Here is a 15,099-nt window from a genome sequence, read left to right as displayed (position 1 = left end):
AACACCAATCTGTTTTCTATATCTATGAGCTTAGTTCCTGTTTTTTTTTTTTTTATTTTAGATTACACATATAAGTGAGATGATCTGGTACTGTTTTTCTTTTTTTCCTTGGCTTTATTTCACTTAGCGTAATGCCCTCAAAGTCCATCCATGTTGTTGCAAATGGCTAAATTCCATTTGTTTTAATGGCTGAGTAGTAAATTACAATTTTTATCTTCAGTGAGGAAACATGCATTGGTATCCAGCAGTGAACCAAGCACTTAGATTGGCTGCAGGCCTATGAGTGAGTTAGGGTCAAGAGCTTGGCTATCCTTGCATAAAACACCTTTCAAGAAAATGCTTGTCAGGAAATGTAATCACACTCCTCGCCCTTCACACAATTACCAGAGGCGGAATAGAGTTTTAGTAAGAACATGACAGCTGTAAGTGTTATTGTTTATTAAACATGCAATCAATCATCAGGAATTTTCATAGAGAGGAATCCAAGAATATGTCAGAAAATTTCATTCATTGAAATTAATCTTGATGTATCTTTGCAAGATATTTGAAGGCAATGATTGTATTTTATTACAGAAAAGTGTGTGATTTATATGTATGAACTTAACTCGGCTGAGCACTTGAATCAGGCTCCTTTCTTCCTGTGGGAAGCTAAAGATCCTTTGAAATTTTTCAAAGAGAATGGACCTTCCACCTGGATTCTATACACTAGCTGATTGCTATAACTCTTGAGTGTTCAGCCATTTCATTATTAGATTCTAATTTGTTCTCCTATAAATCACTTTAAGGGAGGCGTACTGAATAGGAAAAACTAATAATCCTTTCAAATATCTGTCAAGACTTTAGTGCTTAATACATATGGCCTCCAGCTAGGAGAGTATCACTACATTGTCAAGGACACCATCATTAAGTGAGAGGAGAGACTAGGTAGCTAGGGAGAAAGTGCTAATCGACTACAAGCTGCTGGGTTTGATGTCTTCAGTAATCTGCGTGACGACGAGCTTGCGGACTTGTTGAATGGCACTGTGATAAGTCAGGAGGCTTTTATCAATCTTGAAAAACAATTTCACATGATTTACCAGAAACGAAAGCAAGAGCTGTACCAAAAGTGCATCCTACTGGCAAAACTGGCAAAACAGATTTTGATGACATTAATATCTTTAAGTCTATCTTTGGGGCAAAGCATGGTTTATTTGGGGTGAGAGGGTGCATATCATCCTAAGAGTTCTGCCAAATGAATGAACAATTTCTCTATTTGACAAATATTTTCAGGGTGATATTACTTTTACAAACGTTCCCTTAGAGACAGCCTCTCCTCTGCTGTACTGCCTGCTACTTTTTTGCGGTATATTCAGTAAACTTCTATCTCCTTAAAAAGAAAAAAGAAAAAAAAAAGAAGGGCGCCTGGGTGGCTCAGTGGGTTAAAGCTTCTGCCTTCAGCTCAGGTCGTGGTCCCAGGGTCCTGGGATCGAACCCCACATCGGGCTCTCAGCTCAGCAGGGAGCCTGCTTCCCCTCGCCCTCTCTCTGCCTGCCTCTCTGCCTTCTTGTGATCTCTGTCAAATAAATAAAATAAAATCTTAAAAAAAAAAAAAAAGAGGGGTGCCTAGGTGGCTCAGTCAGTTAAGCATCAGCCTTTGGCTCAGGCCATGACCTCCAGGTCCTGGGCTCCAGACCTTAGCTGGGCTTCTTGCTCAGCAGGGAGTCTGCTTCTCTTTCTTCCCCTCCCTGCCACCTCAGTCATGCTCTCCCACTCATTTACTCACTCTCTCTCAAATAAATAAATAAAACCTTTAAGGAAAAGAAGAAAGAAAACTTCCCTTAATCAATCTTGCAAACAATGTCTTCTAAAAGAGTGTACAAAATTTGTTCCATGTCTTTATAGATTTTAGGGTATCAGAAACCTGTAAAGACCATAGGGATCCATGGAATCCTGCATTTTTAAAGTTAAAGAAAACAAAATAGAATTTAAATGACCTGATTAATGGCATTAGTTTGGTGGAAGCAACAGCTGAGGACAGGAAGCATTCACTGAGTTTTTATTATGTGGTAGTCACTCTTCCATGTGATTCCCCTGTTATATAGGAAACTATTTATAACTATTTATATTTATATACAAAACTTTTATAGATTACAAAACCATATCAGGCAGGTATTGTCATCATCCTCATGGTACAAACGAGGAAAGTGAAGTAGAAAGAGTAAGTGATTTGCCCAAGATCACATAACCAGTGAATGGCAAGACCAAGCTTCAAACCCAGACAGTTTGGTTCCAGATTTTATGCTCTGAACAATGAGGCTATCATACCAACTTGTTGTGATTAATATTTTTATTTGAGGGGTTGAGACATTAACTTTTTAATCAGTTTTATTGAGGTATGTATTTATATATAGGATATAGTTCACCCATTTTATATGTGTGATTCAATGAATGTTGACAAACATATACAGCATAACCACCATGACAATGAAGCTATTAAAATTTTTTATTACTTCTCTAAATCCCCTTATGCTATATCGCCATCAATTCTTTCACTCTGTCCCTGGCCACTGGCAATCAGTGAACAGCTGTCACTGTGTGCGCTTTTCCTAGAATTACATATAGAAATACATCTTTTTTTTAAGAGTTATTTTTAATTTTTTAAAGATTTTTTAAAATTTTATTATTTATTTGAGAGAGAGAGAGCGAGAGCAAGAGACAGAGATAGCAAGAGAGAGCACAAGCAGGGAAGAGAGGGAGAAGCAGGCTCCCCCATGAGCAGGGGCCCAATGCAGGGCTCAATTCCAGGACCTGGGATCATGACCTGGGCTGAAGCAGACATTTAACCTGCTGAGTCACCTAGGCACCCCAAGATTTATTTGTTTATTTTACAGAAGGAAAGAGAACACGAGCAGGGAAGGGGGAGAGGGAGAGATAATCTTCAAGCAGACTCTACACTGAGCAAAGAGCCAACATAGGGCTCCATCTCATGTCCCTGAGATCAGGACCCGAGCCCAAACCAAGAATCACAAAGAGTTAGAGGCTTAACTGACTGTGCCACCCACATGCCCCTCTTGTGTCTGTCTTTTAATTAGTGTAATGCTATTAAGATTCATCAGTCTTGTTGTAACAATAGTTCTTTCCTTTTTTTAAGTTTTAAATTTTTTATCCCTGGACAGGGGCTTGGGGAGGAGGAGCAGAGGGGGAGGGACAGGTGGACTCAGTGCTGAGTGTGAAGCCCAAAGTGGGGCTGGATCCCCGGACCCTGAGATCATGATCTGAGCCAAAACCAAGAGTCAGATGCTTAACCGATTGAGCCACCCAGGCGCTCCAATAGTTCCTTCAGTTTTATTGCTAAATAGTATACCATAGTATGAATAAATCACAATTTATCTATTCACTAGTTGTTGGACACTTGGTGTATTACCAGTTTTTAACTGTTATGGGTAAATCTGTGAATGCTTCTATAATTTTTTTGTATGAATATGTGTTTCAGTTTCTCTTGGGCATATACCTAGCAGTGGGATTGCTGTGTCCTTTAATGAGTAGATGTTTAACTTTGTAAGACAATGCCAAAGTGTTTCCCAAACTGGCTATAGACAGAAACACATGAAAGTGCCATTGCTCCACATCCCCACCAACAGTTATATTTTTAGTTTTAGCTGTTCTGATGGATATATAATGGTATTTGCTTTGGCTTAAATTTGTATTTCTCTGATGGTTAATGACATTTGTCTTTTTTTTTTTAATTTTTTATTTTTTATAAACATATATTTTTATCCCCAGGGGTACAGGTCTGTGAATCACCAGGTTTACACACTTCACAGCACTCACCAAAGCACATACCCTCCCCAATGTCCATAATCCCACCCCCTTCTCCCAAACCCCCTCCCCCCAGCAACCCTCAGTTTGTTTTGTGAGATTAAGAGTTTGTCTTAATTATGGTTTGTCTTAATTATGGTTTGTCTTAATTATGGTTTGTCTCCCTCCCAATCCCATCTTGTTTCATTTATTCTTCTCCTACCCACTTAAGCCCCCATGTTGCATCACCACTTCCTCATATCAGGGAGATCATATGATAGTTGTCTTTCTCTGCTTGACTTATTTCACTAAACATGATACGCTCTAGTTCCATCCACGTCGTCGCAAATGGCAAGATTTCATTTCTTTTGATGGCTGCATAGTATTCCATTGTGTATATATACCACATCTTCTTGATCCATTCATCTGTTGATGGACATCTAGGTTCTTTCCATAGTTTGGCTATCGTGGACATTGCTGCTATAAACATTCGGGTGCATGTGCCCCTTTGGATCACTACGTTTGTATCTTTAGGGTAAATACCCAATAGTGCAATTGCTGGGTCATAGGGAAGTTCTATTTTCAACATTTTGAGGAACCTCCATGCTGTTTTCCAGAGTGGCTGCACCAGCTTACATTCCCACCAACAGTGTAGGAGGGTTCCCCTTTCTCCGCATCCTCGCCAGCATCTGTCATTTCCTGACTTGTTTATTTTAGCCATTCTGACTGGTGTGAGGTTTGTCTTTTTATGTACTTAATGGTGTTTTGTATGTTTTCTTTTTCAAAATACCTGTATAAACACTTCACTCATTTTTGAATCAAGGTGTTTGTCTCTTGCTGTGTTGTTCTGGAAACAAGTCAATTGAACTGTCAATAAGTCAAGAATTTTCAGGAAAATTCCTTGCAAATACTTTTCTCTCAGTAGGTTTTCAATAGATGCCCATTTTCAGTCCCTCTATTTTTATTTTGCTGAGAATTTTTAAACATGATTTACTATTAGAATTCTGTCATTTTTTTCTGTCTATTTAGAAGATTATACAAAATTTTATTTATAACCTGTTAATAAGGTGAAATACTTTGATTTTCAAATGTTAAGCCAACATTGAATTCTTTTATATACCCAAATTGGTCATGATTTATTATTACTTTTGTATCTACCTGAATTCACTGGATTTTGGCATCACTGTTCATGAGATAACTTAATTTTTAGTTTTTTTCTTTAATGCCTTTTTCTGGCTTTGGTATAAAGGGAAAGCTGTTCTTTTAAAATGAGTTAATAAGTGTTCACTCTTATTTTTTAAGTTTTGGGGTTGGAGTTTGATTTTGGGGAAGTTTGTGAATTACATTCTTTAATACATAAAGTTCTATTCAGATTATCTATTTTTATTGCATGAGCTTTGATAAATGTCTTTCAAGGAATTTGTCCATTTTGTTTCAGTTTGCAAGTTTATGGCACTAGTTAATATTTCCTTGTTCTCATTTTAATTACCTTAGGATCTGTATTGATAGCCCCTTTTGTTGCTTACACTGTTAATTGGGTATTCTCTCTAATTTTTTGGTCAGTTACACTTGAGATTTATTAATTTATAGATTCAAATATTTTTTGATTTATTTTTCTCTATTATACATCACTGTTCTATTTCACTTATTTCAGTAATTGTCTTTATCATTCCTTTTTTTAAAAGGTTTTATTTATTTATTTGACAGAGACACAGTGAGAGAGAGAACACAAGGAGGGGGAATGGGAGAGGCAGAAGCAGGCTTCCTGCTGGGCAGGGAGCCCAATGCAGGGCTTGATTCCAGGACCCTGCGATAATGACCTGAGCTGAAGGCAGATGCTTAATGACTGAGCCACCCAGGCGCCCCTCATTCCTTTCTTCTCCTTATTTTAGTTTTATATTCCTCTGCTTTTCCTAGTCTTAAGGTGGAAACCTAGACCATTGACTCAAAACCTTTCTTTTTTTCCTGATATAAACATTTGATTCTGCATTTTCTTTCTTAACATGGCTTTCTCTATATCCCACACTTTTTTTCCCTTAAGATTTCACCTATTTGTTAGAGAGAGAAAGCACAAGCAGGAGGAGTGGCAAGGAGAGGGAGAAGCCGACTCCCACTGACCAGAGAGCCCGACGTGGAGCTTGATCCCAGTACCCTGGGATCATGACCTGGGCTGAAGGCAGATGCTTAACCAACTGAGCCACCCAGGTGCCCCTGCATGCCACAGATTTTGATACCTAGTATATTAATTTTCATTTACTTCAAAATGCCATCTCATTTCCATTGTACTTTGATATTTAACACATAGGTTATTTAGAATTGTGGCATTTAATGTCTAATGATTTGTAGATTTTCCATGTAGCTTTCTGTTACTGATTTTAAGTACAACTCTATTGTGGTAAGAGAGTATACTTTGCTTTCAAACTTTTCACATTCATTAGGATACTTCATTGCATAGCGCATGGTGTAACTTTGTGAATATTGTGTGTGCACTTAAAAATAGTATATTCATCTGTGGTTGGGTAGTGTTCTATATCATTCAATTAGGTTGAGCTAGTTGACAGTGTTGTTCTGGTCTGATATTCTCTGCATTATTATCTGTCATTCTATCTGTTACCAAAAGGAGTATTATAGTCTTCAACTGTTATCACGGATTTTTAAAATTCCCTTTTCAATTCTATTAGTTTTTGCTTCATATATTTTGAAGCTCCCTAATGGAGTACATTACTATTTAGGATTATTTTGTTCTCTTAATGAAATACACCTTTTATCATTAAATAATATCTATCTTTACCCATGGCAATCTGTTCTAAAGTCAGTATGGTCTTATATAGCCACTACAACTTCCTTTTGATTAGTATTTTCATTTGTTCTTCATACTTTTTTATCCCATGTCTTTACATTTAAACAATTTACTTTTAGACAGCATGTAGTTGGTTCACACTGTTTTATGTCATCTGATAATTTTTGCCTTTTATTTGCGGGTATCTAGACAAGTTATAATTATTATAAATATTGATATGATTTGGTTAAAAGTACCACTTAGCTATATATTATTACTTGTCAGTTTTGTTACTTATTTCCTTATTTTCTGCTTTCTTTTGGATTTATAGAACTGTTTTTATGATTTCATTTTATTTCCACTATTACCTTTTTAATTATAGTACTTTGTTTTATTATTTTTAAAATTTCCTTCTTATTATATTTTACTTTTTTTTAATCCACTTCCTTGGGATTCAGAATGTATATTTTTCACTTATCACAATCCACCATCAAATATCCTACAACTTCACATGTAGTATTGTGCTTCCATGTCTTTCCTGTGGCCTTTGTGCTGTTGGTATGTATTTGTCACATATACCATTTCTGGTTCTCTCCTTTACTTTGTGTAGATCCAAATTATTATCAGTTATTATGTTTATGTTTCTGCTGAAGAATTTTTTTTTTTAAGAGAGAGAGAGAGTTCACATGCATGTGAACGCATAGGTTGGGGGAGGAAGCAGTGGGAGAGGAAGAGAGAATCAAGCAGGCTCCACATCCAGCAAGGAGCCAGAGGCAGGGTGTGATCTCACAACCCTGAGATCATGACCTGAGCTGAAATCAAGAGGTGGTTGCTTAACTGACTGAGCCACCCAGGTGCCCTCTTCTGAAGATCTCACATTAACTCTGAAGAACTCAGAGTTTGGGCTCAGTGATAAATTCTCTATTTTTGTCTAAAAAGTTACATATTTTGCCTTCATTTTCAAAAGACATTTTTACTAGGCAAGGAATCCTATACTGACTTTTTTCTTTCAGTACTTAATGGAGATTGATCCCTTGTCCTCTGGGTTGCTTGCAGAGTTGATAAGTATGGTCTTATTCTCATCTTTATCTCCGTACATAAGAGGTTTCTCCTGCTTTTAAGAGTTTTTGTTTATCACTGATTCAACAATGTGATTATAATGGTCTGCATATGAGCAAGTAAGTGTGTGTGTGTGTGTGTGTGTGTGTGTGTGTGTGTTAGGATTATTTTGGTATTCTTGCGAATGCAGGTATATGGTTTTCATTAAATTTCAAAAAATGTCTGGGACACCTGGGTGGCTCAGTCAGTTAGGCATCTGCCTTTGGCTCAGGTTATGATCCCAGGGTCTTGGGATTGAGCCCTGCTAGGCTCCTTGATCAGCAGAGAGCCTGTTTCTCTCTCTATCTCTGCCACCCCCCACCCCCACTTGTGCTTTTTTTCTCTGTGTCAAATAAATAAATAAAATCTTTAAAAAATTTTTTTTTCAAAAATCTATGGCTGTTATTAATTCAACTATCCCCCCTGTTCTGGGACACCAATTTCTGGGTCATTGGTTCTGTTATTTTTCCTTCTGTATTTCACTTTGGAATTTTTCTTTTGCTTTCTTTAAGTTCATAACTCTTCTCCAATATCTAAAATGTAGTTGATACCAGATTACTTTTTCCTTTTCAGACATTGCATTATCATCAGTAAACAGTCACACTTGGATCATATGAGTCTTCCATTTCTCCCCTCATCAGGTCCAGGTTTTTTTTTCTGTGTTCTTGAGCATCTGGAACATAATTATAATAGCAAGTTGAAAGGTCCTTGTTGGTCAGTTCCATCATTTCTATAATTTCTGGGTTTACTTCTACACAATGATTATTTCTTCTAATTATGGGTCATATTATTTTTTTTAAAGATTTTATTTAGTTATTTGACAGAGACATATAAAGAGAGAGGGAACACAGGCAGGGGAAGTGGGAGAGGGAGAAGCAGACTTCCCATCAAGATAGCAGCCTGGTGCAGGGCTCAATCCCAGGAACCTGGGATCATGACCTGAGCTGAAGGCAGACGCCCAACAACTGAACCACCCAGGTGCCCCATGATTATGGGTCAATTATTTGAGAATAATTGACATACAGTGTTACAATTATGATAATTTCTTATTAGATGCTGGTTTTTATTTTTATTTTCTTGTGTTCTGGATATGGCTGTAGTATTTAAAGAGTATTGAACTTTGTTCTAATGTGCAGAAATTTAGGGTCAACATTATCTCAAGGCCTGATACTAAATTAAGTTCAGGAAAAAAATGTATTTATTTTAGGGCTATTTAATGTCACTATTAAGTTGATAATTTTCTGAAGACTGTATTAGATGCTACCTTTATTACAAAATCTCTACACTGGCTGATGAAAATGCAAAATGGTCTTTGCCTTCTGTGACCTGGGAATTTTTTGGCTTACTGCTGCTTTCCAGTGATTCTTTCCTCACCCTCGTGAAGATTTTTTCCCTGTATGCACAGATCAGTACTCAGCAAAGATTCAAGGGGTATTTTCTGTAGTTCAAAGGATGAGCTAATCACAACAGAGCAGAAACCTCCCTCTTTTCTCCTTCCTCCTCTTTAGTACTTTGCTGTTTAAATTCTAGGTTACTCAGACTCTCTGAACTCAGAGTTTTATCTTCTCAACTTAGTAAGATCACTGGGATCTGTTTCCTTCCCCTTCCTGTACTTCAAACTACCTGGTGTTAAAAAAAAAAAAATTCAACTGAGTAGATTTTAGAGATTGTATTGGCTTTTATTGAATAATTCATGAATTGGGCTGCATTCCATCTAGCAGACAGAAAGGAGTTCCAAAGAGCTGTACATAATGAGAGACTTTAATAGGCAGAAGAGGGATGGAAACTAAGTTAGGTATTAAGGCTTGGTTTGGTGATGTGGGCTTAGCACAACTGACTCCATTTTGAGCATATTGTCTCTTTCTAAACACTGGAAAATGACTGTACACTAGCTGGAACATAGAGCACAATTTACCATGCGTCCCTTCTCTCATAGATTAGTCTTGCACTGCCCATGGACCAATGTCTGTGTCGGGGAGGAAAACAATTTTTCTTCTACCCATCTAGGTTTTTGGCTGAGACCTCACTGTAATAAAAGATAGATCAACAGGAGAAAAACAAAAATTGAATAACATGTGTACCTCCTGCGTACATGGGAGATACCCAGGAAAACTTCCAAGCCATCGCCTTAAATACCATCTCCAGCTAAAGACAAAAGAAGATGTTGGGGATGGGTATTTATTATTTTTATATTTTATATATTACTTTTTAAAATGTTATTATTATAGAATCATTTGAAAAAAATAATATCATGTAAGTAGAGAACTTAGCTCAGTGCCTGTCATTATCTTGGTGTCCAATAACTTTTTTTTTTAAGATTTTATGTATTTATTTGAGAGAGAGAGAGAGAGAGCACAAGGAGGGGGAGGTGCAGAGGGAGAGAGAGAAGCAGACTCCCCACTAATCGGGGAGCCTGATGTGAGGCTCAATCCAAGGACCCTGGGATCAAGACCTGAGCTGAAGGCAGACGCTTAACTGATTGAGCCACCCAGGTACCCCAGCTTAAATCTTTTTTAATATAATTTTAGAAAACTGGTTATATTATAAAATGGCTCACTTTGCATTCAGAATGTTACAAGAAAGGATATTAGAGTTTATTATACTACCTCATAATTTTTTGATGTAATTTATTACTTGCAGTATGCACTTTAGGGATTAGAGAGTTTATTTCCATAAGGCTGCCATTTCAACAAATATTTATTGAAAGCTTCCTATATGTGAAACACTGTACTGGGCACATGGAATAAGAAAACATTGCAATATACCATCCATGTCATCAAATATCTTACAATCTAACAGTCACTTCTACATTGAAAGAGTTCCTCTATTTACACAAGTATATACCTAGCTTAATGTAGTCTAGACTAAGACCTTTAATATCATTCTTTAAAAATACTTCAAATTTTTATGGTGATTTTCTTTTCTTTTTTTTAAAAGATTTTATTTATTTATTTATTTGTTAGAGAGAGTGAGGGCACAAGCAGGAGGGGAATGGCAGGCAGAGAGAGAAACAGGCTCCCCACTGAGCAAGGAGCCTAATGTGGGACTTGATCCCAGGACTCTGGGATCATGACCTGAGCCCAAACCAAACACTTAACCAACTGAGCCACCCAGGTATCCCTGATGTTTTTATTTTCACCTAAAGTGTCTCTGCCCCTATTCTTTTATCTGTGGATTTGTTTGTTTATTTATTTTCATGACTAATGTAACCTCCAGAAAAGAGAGATCTTTTCTTCCTGCCCTGTGCATCTTTGTCCTGATCCAAGCTACCTCTTATAGCCGTACATTTTATCTATCCCCAGCATAAAGCCAATAATATTTTTTGCCTTTTTAAATTATCTTTGCTCTCAATTCCAACCCCTACTGAGCTTATCACTGATTTTTCATAAATTTTATCCAAGGAAAATATGTCAGGATCTCTGTGAAAGTCCAAATAACACATGATGAAGTGACCACGCTTTTGGTAACAACCCACCCTTCCAAGTTAGTTCCTGAAGTTTATGATCAATGGCAAAGAGCTAAATAGGCATCATATTTCTATGAAAGGGAAGGGAAAGTCACTCAGTACTAAAGTTGACATAAAAACAAACTAATTTAAAAACAAACATTAAGGGGGCACCTGGGTTGCTCAGTGGGTTAAAGCCTTTGCCTTTGGCTTAGGTCATGGTCTCAGGGCCCTGGGATGGAGCCCTGCATCAGGCTCTCTGCTCAGCGGGGATCCTGCTTCCTTCTCTCTCCCTGCCTGCCTCTCTGACTACTTGTAATTTCTGTCTATCAAATAAATAAATAAAATCTTTAAAAAATTGTGCTTTTAGCTAATCTAAAACTAATTCTCCAGAGAAATTTCTGAAAATTTGAGCATACTTTGTCCCTGTGATGATTTTTCTCTGTCATGCTTATCCACATCCACTCCCAGCTCTCTGAGAGATGTAAGCTGTTCCAGAGGAATTCCTGTAACTTGACACATGGCAGGGTGAGTACCTTGGTGTGACATATTCTCTAGGCTTTTCTGCCTGTTGAAAGGATAAGTTCCCATAACATACACCATGTTATAATGTGGTGCTTCTGTTGTTAAATTGCACTTTGGTTGAAATTACATGTTTGCTACTGTTGTTTTATTGAACTTTCTTCCATCTCTTACTTTGTCCTCTTTTATACCTAATGCTGCTCTGGAGTCATGATTTGCCTCTTTTCTTCCCCTTTGACCCAGTGTTCATATGATACTGAAAATTCGACTCCCTGTACTTGTCACTCTAGTGCTTATTAGTGAAAGGGCATAGAATGAGTGCTCGGATACAGTATGTGTTGTTCTTACAAAAACAGGCGTTGGGATTAATTACTGTATTGCTTTGCCTGGACCAAAAAATATGGACCCATCAATGAAAGGGCAGGACAGATCGCCCAAATCTATTTACAGAGACACACAAGTCAAAAGAACAACCAAACAGAATTCCTAAATGAGGAAGTTTTTAAACCAGCAGATTAGTTGCTATCCATTTTCCTTCAGAGAAGCTATGTAGCGTATCTTTGACATGTAAGTTCTGCGATTTGCTCTCCCTAGCTTAGCATGAAGAACATATTTCTAGGAGAGTGGAAAAAATTAGCATAGTAATGCTTACAGGTTTTCTGATTCACTTGGTACTTTGTGGAGAATTTCTTATAACCATTCATTCAGATGATGCTTAAGTACCATGTTCTCTATAAAGCCGTTCCTAATAGTTAGAGGAGTGGTATATATCACACTCATTTCATTGTGTATCAGAAGGGTTCTTGTAGTCCTTGCCATTCTCAGTAGGCACTCCTTGAGGACACTCATTGCTTATTTCATTGTTACTCCAATGTCAGTTTCAGCAACTATTTAAACTCATAATCTAATGGAGCTGGCTCTGTTGGTAGGGTGTGGGATTCTTGATCTCAGGGTCATGTTCAAACCCCATGTTGGGTATAGAGCTTACTTAAAAAAAGTAAAATAAATGAACATAAACTTTTTAATGCTGTGACTTTGGAGGCACTAAATCCTTACTAGTGAACCTGTTTGTGTTACTTACTATTAGACTACCTGCTATTTCCAAGCTATCCAAATTGCACCATCCAGTGCATCCTTGGAAGGGCCAAATGAAATAGTGTGAGTAGCTCATTATCAAGAATGTATGTTTCAACAAAATTCAGTTCTTTCCTTCCTTTCTTAGTAAATATTTACTGAAAAAGCAGATGACACGACTATTCAAGCATTTAGTGTTTCAATCAGAAGCATTGAACAAATTTCCTTTTCCTTTGATAAAAAGGAGAAACCATATTATTCCCTTATCTTGTTAAAAGAGAGAGAGCTATATGATAGGTCATCAGGGAAAGACACTTGGCTTGGTTCTTTATACATGATGCCAGTTCAAATTCTTTATACATGTGCAAGTTCAAATTCTGGACTATAAGATCTTTACGGTCCTTTAGAATTTTCAAAATAGGGCGCCTGGGTGGCTCAGTGGTTTAAGCCGCTGCCTTCGGCTCAGGTCATGATCTCAGGGTCCTGGGATCGGGTCCCGCATCAGGCTCTCTGCTCGGCAGAGAGCCTGCTTCCCTCTCTCTCTCTCTGCCTGTCTCTCCATCTACTTGTGATTTCTCTCTGTCAAATAAATAAATAAAATCTTTAAAAAAAAAAAAAAAAAAAGAATTTTCAAAATATTTATCAACCAAAAAAATTTCCCTTTTATTGAATCTGACTTTGAAGGCCTATCAAGCTTGGAGAGCTGATATTCATGGAACACTGGTAAATTTAATGAATTGAGTATTAGAAGAGCATGTCTACCAAGTGTAGCCCTTTGTGAGGCACTGTGGTCTGATGCAGTGTGGACTGCTGATGTTGTCATTTGTCTTTGTCTTTTGTGCTACTGTCAGCTTTATATCATAGGCATGAATCACTTCCTCCAGAAGCCTGAAGAGCTTTTTCCTTCATCTCTACTGCCTATTCATTTGTAGAGGAAGAAACTTAGGACCTTTCTGGAACCACCTCTACAGATCTGAAATACTCTGCTTTTGGTAATGGAATATTCTATTCACCTTCTGTAATAAAACTGTTTTATTTGTCCCCCAGAGCACGTAATGGTGTTTGGCACCATAGTAAAAATAAGATAAATGGGTAAGATAAATGAAATAAAAAACCAGTTAAGCAGTAAAGACCTGAATTGGTTAACTCAGTCCCAGAGGCATACACTTATTTGCAGAGGGGCTCTTTGTATAGAGCATGTAAGTGCACATAAAGAAAGGAGCATTTGAATGATGGAGCATATTCCCTAGAAAGTAATACATGTCTTTCTAAAATACAGAAGCATGTATAAGCCCTCAGACTGCAAATGCCCTAGTCTTTGAAGTTATGCATTGAGTAGATTTGAACAACATTACTTAGAAATAAATGTAGAAATAGCCAAAATGGTAAAACATAGTTGCTGAACTTTAGGAAGCAGAATATCTGGACAGTAAAGACTAAGAAGTCTGTGATTACTATTTCAATTATGATTTCTGTTCCTATTATGATTACTATTTCATTTATGATTACTATTTCAATTATGAAAGTTAGGAGGGTCTAGTCTTGCACAAAGGAGTGTGTGATGTAGAATTTGAAAAATCCTGTTACCAAAAAGGGAGATGCAGAATCAAGGCAATGAAAAAAGATGATCCAGAGGAAATTTGGGATGAAGGGGCTACTTTCATCACTCCCAGTAATCAAGGTCGGTAGCACAGCCATGATTAATTTAAAATTTTGTCTGAATTTGTAATTTCCTGCTTGGCTGTTGGTTAATAGAATATAGCTCAATTCACTCTTTTGTTTTCATACCTTTACTCTGAACATTTTGTCTATAAAATCCTAAGAAAGAACTTATTTGGGAATTATTAAGGAGAGACATTTAATTGGTATATCAAACCAAAATCATAGTCATGTTATCGTTTTTTTTAAATTTCAGAAGCCAGGCTATTTTAATTATGAAATTAGTGCCCTAAGGTAGAGAAGCTCCATTTGGATTATTATTCTCTTTTAGAATGATCTCTGAATTGGGATAAGCCTGGGATAAGCCTGGGCAAGTCTAGGTCAAGTCCCTCTTTTTATATATCATATTTTGTAAAACTGAAAAACCTTTCCTCCAAAGCTTTATTCAGTGTTTTTCCCTTGATTTAAAGATCTGAAAATTTACAGGGGCATACAGATACAAACATTCCTTACTACTTCACCGATGTAATGGAAGGGAAGTAATGATTTCCTCTCCAAATAGTGCCTTCCTCACAACTCTGAAAAGCAGTAATAAAAAACAGTACATCCCTCTGGTGAAATTTGCTTATTGATGAATGGAGGCCTTGCTATTGACTTTTCAGTGGTTATTTAGCTCTCTATTTCATCATAAGCTACTTCTGTATACATTTTATTAAACAAATGTCTGTATCCATATTCAGCTGGC

This window comes from Mustela nigripes, chromosome X (assembly GCF_022355385.1).
Source record: "Mustela nigripes isolate SB6536 chromosome X, MUSNIG.SB6536, whole genome shotgun sequence".
Lineage (NCBI taxonomy): Eukaryota > Metazoa > Chordata > Mammalia > Carnivora > Mustelidae > Mustela > Mustela nigripes.
This window is presented reverse-complemented; position numbering follows the sequence as displayed.